Consider the following 8,505-nt stretch of genomic DNA (forward strand, 5'->3'; position numbering starts at 1 on the left):
ACTTAAGAGAAGGTTTAATACATATTTTAGATAACTTCAAACTTTTAACTAAGATTTTATCACTTGTGTTTGCGAATCTGTTTTTACCATAACGGATAACGCTGAACTCGCCACGGCGAGTAATGCCTCTTTTAATGTAATGTATCTCTTAATATCTCTTAAAAGTAATGTATCTCTTACTAACATATATAATCAGTACACAAATCACCAAATTTTAATTTCGAGAGAAATTATTGTTGATACCACGCTGCAAAAAAAATTCGCCTTAACGAAAAAATAACGAAAAAATAACGAAAAAGTTCAGCAAAATAACGAAGAACGGCTTTTGCTACACTTCGCACTGAGCTGCTTGACTTTCCACGGATGTGGTCATAAAGTCGGCTGGACGTATGAGGCAAAGGTCGTAAGTCGACAACTTACTGTACAAAGTAATTCTTGCGCTGCTATTGCCTTTAATTTTAATGCTGACCCTTAGCTACCAAGTATTACAAAACCAGTTGAATAGTTTCTGACCTTTTCCTCGCTTGTTATTGCAGTTTATTGTTATCAGTAGATGAAGGTTAACGTCGAATGCTAAAGTACTAGGAGAGAATAAAGCCTGATTCCCATATCGAACCCGAGACCTTAGCAGTAATCTCGTGCAGCAAAACACTTGCGGCGCTAGGCTCGACGGCTAATGTTCACATAAAGCTGTGTCACTGGTGATCGCATAAAAATGGCCGCCAGCCATACCGTCTCGAAAGTTTTGACCTTCACCTGTACAGTGCATTTTGAGGTTTTATCTGTGGCTCTTCATAAAAGTTGAACAATGCTGAACTCTTGCGTTGACCGCCAGCAACTACCAGCGGTACTTAGCTTGCAGGTTCACATTTCACCGCTGATAGCCCTGCGGTGCTGTCGCAGGTGCTCGCGACATATATGGGAACCAGGCTTTAAGTTGAAATAGCCAGCTCAAGAACCTCTGTACAAACTGGCATGTAATAAAAATAGTATAACATGAACCTTGAAGCTGTTTAATTGACAAGATCTCCGCATTGCATTGCGGCTTAGGTGGATTCACTCACTTTTTTAAGCTTAAGCACTAAAGGCAATTAAATATTTTAATCATAATAATAATAATCATCTTCTCGACACATCCTTGTTTAAAAAAAATTTGCTGATTGTTATGAAACCTGACAGATGGCTAGGCGAATCTTAGATTAGCTCGTAAAGGAATTCTTATCTGAAGTAAGTAGGTAGAATGGTAGACACCTGTCCCCAACCAACTCAGTGACTCCAGAACTTGTACCGGTTGTTGGCCAGAGATACTAAAATGATTCATTTGCGTGTCTGTACAAACAGTTCATGGCTAAGCAATGTTTTGACTGTGCTATTCCAATGTCTGGTGAGTGAAACCAGAAAAATTTAGTGAGTAAACATTGCATAATATGGCTAATCAACAAAAAACTGTTGCATTGATTTTTTGTGTTTTTCTGACTATTTTAGTAGATTTTCTAATGTTTCTTTAGCTACCTTTGAATTAATGAAGAGGAGAGTGAGCCAAATCAAATATACTATGTGCCATGTCACAAGATAACGCTGCCAACATAGTATGTTGGCAAACACGGAACATCGCAGTGTAGAGGAGAGATCCAGATACATATGTATCTCTCCAGATACATATGTATCTGGAGAGATCCAGATACATATGTATCTGGATCTCTCCTTTACACTGCGATGTTCCGTGTTTGTTGCTTTTGTATACGCAAACGATATCCTTCCAAAGAGTTTTTGACTTTTTCAAGGTACAAGAGTACTTTTTAAAATCTAGAAATGGTACGACAAAAATTCATGCATTTTAGTAAGCTGTCAACTATAACCAAGCTAGGTTGATGAACCAATAAGCTACCTAATACATTTTTACTAATTTTGGTTGCTTATGGCTGCTAGAAAATGATGTTCGTGAGCGCGATCTTTTTGAAGCTATTTTTCAAATTTTAGTTTGTATGGTTTTAGTTATGATTTAAAACGATGTTAAATTATTTTTTATTACACCAAGCTGGTATGATTAGCGACTATGGAATTACAAAAACTTCAATATAATAGACCACTTGTAGTAGTTGAATCTTTTGAAAATTCTGATTTTTACAAGGCAAAAGGTTTTACGTGAGACATTTTCATTGTAAGAAAGCTTCCTTTGAGAGATAGGATATCTTTGAAGCAAGCGGATTCTTTCAAACCCATTTAGTAATGCGGTATTTAAATTTACTCTTTTAAAATAGACTTGTCGAATCTTTCAATCTAAAATTTAAATACCTGACATGTGTGAATGCCTGTTCTCAGACAATAGTCAATTGTTCGTAACTCATTGGTGGGGCTGGCGGGCCATAACTGTCGACCACAAACACCAACCACCTTTTAATTTTTGGCCAAACCCTATTCTTATGCATAGCAACCGGGCGTGAAAGAATACTTGTGACATTTGAATTATAACTGTCACCGAGTCATGGCAAATGACTGCCCATCTCGGTCTACCACTTGCCAGGATAACAGTTTGTCACGGCCATAAACAATGACGTCTCATGATGGATTAAACACTAGCATTACTTTATGGGAGAAACCTTTCATCTACCGAACTGCTCCCCATTCATTACCATGGCAACGGAGAGGTTCTTCGCTTTCAAGTAAACAAGAGCAAAGTCTAGCCAGAAAGGCTTTTATAATAGCGGCATTTATCATTGAGGCAAATGCCTGACTAGACAAATTGATGTTTTCCTGCAGTGATATTCGGCACGTAGGAAAGCAAGGATGTTTTCAAGTTCTACCAAAGAAAATTATCCTTTTGAAGGAAAACCATATTTGATTCACATCAAAGTCAACTGTTTTACTAACAAGAACTTCATCAGTAAAAATAATTTATTTTGGGGCCAGGCCGTCATTTTATTAGTATCTTCAGGTGTAGAGACGGGCAGAATCTATAATCAAAATGTTCTTTTATGCGTTAGCTCTCATCACTATAGGTGTCACAGACTCACCATAATGTCATATATACCACAATTATTGACAACGAAGTGACAGTCAAAGCAGATACTCTTTATCCAAAAACATCAGTCGTTTCTTTAGTAGTTGAAAGTCTCTTGCAAAATCAGAATTTAGAATAAGTTTTCAACAAATCAACAGAAGCAACCTCAGAAACAACCATGAAGAACATAACTAAAATTAGTGGAAGCTACCGGAATGCTTTGCAGGTGGTTGTTACTTCTATGTATCTCTGCCTCTCTGTTTGTTTGTCTGTCTGTCTGTTTGTCTGCTTGTTTGTCTGTCTGTTTATGTGTCTGTCTGTGTTCTTTTATTTTATGAACTGCGTCTGAACTCGGCCCAATTTGTCAAATCAACCTACGAATTCACTCTGCCTATGCGTGGTGAAGCAAAAACCAGTTTACACGCGGAGATCTAGGTTGTGGCCACCAACCGCTACAGAAGCTCAATCCAAGTGAAGCAAAAAGAGATTTATAAAAAACAAAACTAGAAATAAAAACAAAAAAATTCTTTGTCTTACTTTACCTTGCTAAATATATGCGGAGAAGCTAGTTAAGACAATGTCTGAAAAAGAGTTCCTTCTCAAGTTCTCGTGTACTGACAGGACAAAAAAATGAGGCATTTTTTAGTTTATTAAGACTATAAAATAGGATTAAAGAGTTTTTTTTATTTAGTGAAGTTTCTCAGGCAAACAAGTGAACAAAAGGAAGATTTAATACTATTTAGATGAAAATATTATCAACTTGTTTCACTCAATTTGAGTATGTTCACAAGAGCCAGAGATGGACAGTAAATAGGCCTTGTTTTTTATTGTTTTAACAGGACAAAGTCAAAGATTAGGTTAGCTAAGAAAAATTACATTCAAGCTCTTGAACTTTAATAAGGCAGCTAGATAGACAAATACTTTGAGTGAGTATTGACGCTGATATCTTTGAAGAAATAAAACTTTAGCATGTTGACGTTTGTTCCAAGCTATAATATTGTGCTTCGGTCGAGTACTCTTTTTTTGATAATTTGATGATGCATTGGCCGCAATTAGTGCGCCACTGTGCTGTGTAATTTCATTACTAATGAAAAATAACCTAAAACTGTCTACTTAATAAGTCAATATGTAGCCATATTGAGCTTTTACAAATTATCAATTTTGACTAGTTTTTCTGTAGTGAACACCATGCTCAGCATGTTTAGCCCATAATGCAGCAGCAAAAATTTTGCCACTCGTAACCACGAACAAATCCCTGAGATGATATTTCACGCAACTTCTGCTTCTCGTTCAGTTTGGCCGTTTACGAATCAAAAAGTAAAATTCTCAAACATAAACAATTTATTTATGTAAGTCATCATATTGACTCGATAATGAGTTTATCAGAAAGATATTGATTTTCGTCCTATGAAGTTTGTTAACTTTGGACCGCGGTATTAAAGGTAAAAACACCAAACCAATTCAAGCACACCGGTTGTGATGCAGCCCACATTATCTCCTCATTTCATCTCTACTTCAGTGGTCTTTGCGCACTTATGCTCTCGGTCGACGCTACTTAGAGTTCACTAGCTTTCTCTCGCATGCCAGCCGAAAGCTTGCGACACATCATAATGTTGATTAAAATAAGGGACGATAGCTATTTCACTCTTCATGAAAAACTTCCTCTTGTCAACGGTTGAATGAACAATACGCATTGCAATGGCCTTTCGCCATAACTAAAATGCTTGTCGAGCAGCTGCGATAGCATCCGGGTTTAGATTAGATCAGGGGTGAATCACTTGAAAGTGTTTATTGAAACATGCCAAGGGGTAAAGTGATTTGCTATGGCAAAGGCCTGATCTCAATTACAGTTGATTTATGCTATGAGAACTTAGAAGACAACTAAACACGGATCTCAGTGATATAACCTCATATAATGCAGAGAATGTATCAATAGAAATCTATACCTGATGCCGTGTGACTAGCATTTTTATTGTGTCAGTCTTGCTCTCCTCAACTTTCAGAGTCTTGACTGAGCGAATCAATCAAAAAATCTTATGCGTTCCGAGCCAATCTAAACCTTTGAGCCGAATGAATGGTATGGAGTTATTTCTACTGGTCATGGTTGAAAATTCTCGGTTTTATGGCTAGAATTGAGGTTTACAGGTGATTCTCTTTTTACACTAGTACCCTGGTAAAGGGCTTGCCGAAAGAATTGAAGAAAATCGAAAAATAAAGCTTTTTCAACTTCTTTATATCAAGAATAGCACCTCGTTGTTAAAACAGAAATCTCCTACAGTGCCATAGGCTAAAAGCTTGCTACTTTCTGTGATAGTATAATCTGAACTGAACATAGACTAGCTGACGTCTAAACATATTTTCCCAACAATATTGATCAGCAAATAAATTTCAAAATATTATCTAGTTCAGCTGGCTGAAATATATTGAAAAATTAGCTTTTTAGCTTGTTCAACATTGAGATGATTGGTCGGTCATACTAACCAATCAGAGCAAAGTGAGCTTGCATTTTCACTTTCTCAACTAGAACAGGGTTGGTTTCATTTTATACTCTAATACAAAGTTTGTCATTTTTAAGGAGACTAAAACAACTATTAGAAACAACTAGTGTATTTGAGTGAGCAGTGTCTGTCGGAAATGTAAATCGGTTAAGTCATCGGTGGATTGGTTGTTCAAAAACCAATTGGATATTATCGGCTCATGTCGGCAAAGCCATAATTATTTAAGAAAGCCTGTGGTCCAGCTAAGATTGGTGATCAGAACACTAGCTAGCCCTTTATCAGCTGGCTGTGTACCCCATTGCACGCCAATGCTAAACGATGTTGTAATCATATAGACAATAGGGCGACAAGCCATAGCACGTACCTGTGCAGAGCTGAATGGTACAAAGTATTCAAGCAAATATAGCGGAGTCTCTAAACAGGATGTAAAGTTTTACCTTGACACCTACACGTTAACTTGGAATACTTTAGTAGGAAGTGCATAACTTTCATGACAGGCACGCGATAGACAGATTGAACAGCAGAGCAATTCAGAATTTTATCTCATGACCTCCCGACGACATTGTCCTCAACAGACGTTGAATCATGACAGAATTTGAGTCAATTGTGTTACTCCCACTCATTGAAGAATGATAAAGTCAACAGCTGGTACAAAAAATAACTGTGAATGAGATGCAAAGACAAACATGTGCTATGAACTCTTTCTTTTCTATGAAGATTTCCAGCAACCAAGTTGACTCTAAAGTCCACAAGTAGATGGTTATGCGAAACGGCAAAAAAATACGAGTTGGCATAAAATATTCTTTCCTTATTACATTTATAAGCATCCACAAATAGTAATGTCAAATTAACATTGCAAAAAATCAATGCCCCGAGTGAGGATCGAACTCACGACCTTCAGATTATGAGACTGACGCGCTGCCTACTGCGCTATCGAGGCACCTGTCAAATGAAAATTACAATAAGTTATTTGAATAGCATCATGTGGTGTGTCGCTAATACGCATAGAACACATTGCCGCGCATAGGATTGACAAGGATGCGGGAGCTACCGCGGCCTGCCCGTTAGGCGAGCTGAAAATCGATACAGTTATCAGTGCTTTGAACGCCTGTTGTCTACTCTCATTACAACGGGGTTGTTTTTATATCTATATAGTATAGAGAGCTAGACAGTCGACCTGCCTGATGGGTCAACCACGGTCAGTTACCTTAACCCCTGAAAAATCTGAATATACAGATCTTCGTATAAAACACTTATAACAACAATTTCCATCATTTTCTGGCACAAATCGTAAAATGGAAAAGTGAAAAATAGAAGTTTAGCTCTGATTGTTTGCCTTTAGATCTTTCCAATAATATTGATCAACAGATAGTCTAGTTCCACTGAACTGCCCTAGACTAATGACTTACATGACGAAAGACAGAAGTCTGCAAGCTGTCAGCCACCCACAAGCGAGAGCATTAGCTGTCAGTGACAAAGAACTATACATTTACTGTATCTATTGGTTTGAAGCAATTGTAAACATTTAGTAGATCATATGTGGTGGTTTCAATTGCTGTCGAGGCCTGGCTAGAGGAAAATGCCTGCCAGATATACTATTGGCTACTAGTGAAAGAGAGCTCTGTAATTAATACCAAAACAAGTATCTGTCACAATGTTTAGTATGTCTTGTAAATTTTATCTGAATTCATATAAATTTCTTACCGAGTACCTTTGAAATATTTTTTTGATAAAAGCAGTATCCATTATAAATGTATATTTTTAATATTATATATGTGTATTTTTATTATATTATAGGCCTACATTGTAGGCCTACATGTATATTTTTCATATTACACTTTGCACATGTACATCTTTCCTATTATGCATTGTATATGTTTATTTTCATATTATACATTATACATGTATAATGTATATTTTTCATAATGTACATGTATAATTTTTACATTGTACATGTATGTTTTTCCCATTATCCATTGCACATATATATTTTTATATTACACACTATACATGTATCTTTTTCCATATTTCTTACGTATATTTTTCATAATATAAATTATACATGTACATTTTTCTACTAAGTTATTGCAAAATATTTTAGTTCAAATGATTGCCCGAGCTTTGTTCATAGAGACATCTTTACTGTTTGCTTTTCAATTAGCAAATATCTCTTCTCGTGTTTGCTTATGTCGGAACGGAACGAAAATTGCGAAATTGTACCCCTGCAATGTTTGATAACAGTTTGGTAATCTAAAACCATATTTACATTGATTTACATAACCAGCAAAGATGCCTGCATAATGTCATTTATCATGACACGATGCTATTATCATATAGACAATAGGGTGACAAGCCATAGCAGGTACCCTCTCTATCCACAAGTGTCATGTCTTAGCATTCCATTGTCTACTCTGCCTCCTCAGTTGATAGAGATAGTAGCTGCTCATCTCAAGTAACAGAATGTAGCTTCAGCTCCCCTTTTTGTTTGCATACGACGTTCAATACTTTATCCCGCGACCATGCCTACTAGATTCATGCCAGACGTATAGGTAATTGTATTTGTGTGTTGGCAACTGTATCACGGGTTGTTGATAATTTATGTGAAACTTCATACAAAGTGATTCATAAATGGGAACAAAATGCAAATTCCGATGCATGCCATTGCATCAGCATTATTATATACTCAACCATGCCACAAAGTTTTACTAGCACCTGACAAGCCTGTCAGCCTTGTCTCTTCAGATCTTAGGCTAGCTTTATTCGACACAAATAACAATCCCCAGCCTGATTTTGAGTCATTTCTTTATTTTTACCTTTAACGACTCTTTTGTTTAAATATTTGTGGGTTGAGATGCCATTAGAAACCTAACCTAGTTTCTCTAAATGTGATATTGATAATCGCATAACCATGGTTTCCCCACATTCTAGGAAAGTTAGCCCAAAAGTTTTTGCTTACGGTTCCTAAACAAATAAACAAACAAATACGGAGGAGTAACAAAAACTGCT

The 8,505-nt window shown here is 36.6% G+C and overlaps 1 non-coding gene across 1 annotated transcript; it reads right to left on the reverse strand.

The window, feature by feature from the left end:
• Nucleotides 1–6,366: 6,366 nt before the first annotated feature.
• On the reverse strand, nt 6,367–6,439 carry Trnam-cau (transfer RNA methionine (anticodon CAU)). Its single transcript has one exon. It is a non-coding gene; the product is annotated as a tRNA-Met (tRNA).
• Nucleotides 6,440–8,505: the final 2,066 nt, after the last annotated feature.

The sequence above is a fragment of the Watersipora subatra genome, chromosome 5, assembly GCF_963576615.1.
Source record: "Watersipora subatra chromosome 5, tzWatSuba1.1, whole genome shotgun sequence".
Taxonomy (NCBI): Eukaryota; Metazoa; Bryozoa; class Gymnolaemata; order Cheilostomatida; family Watersiporidae; genus Watersipora; species Watersipora subatra.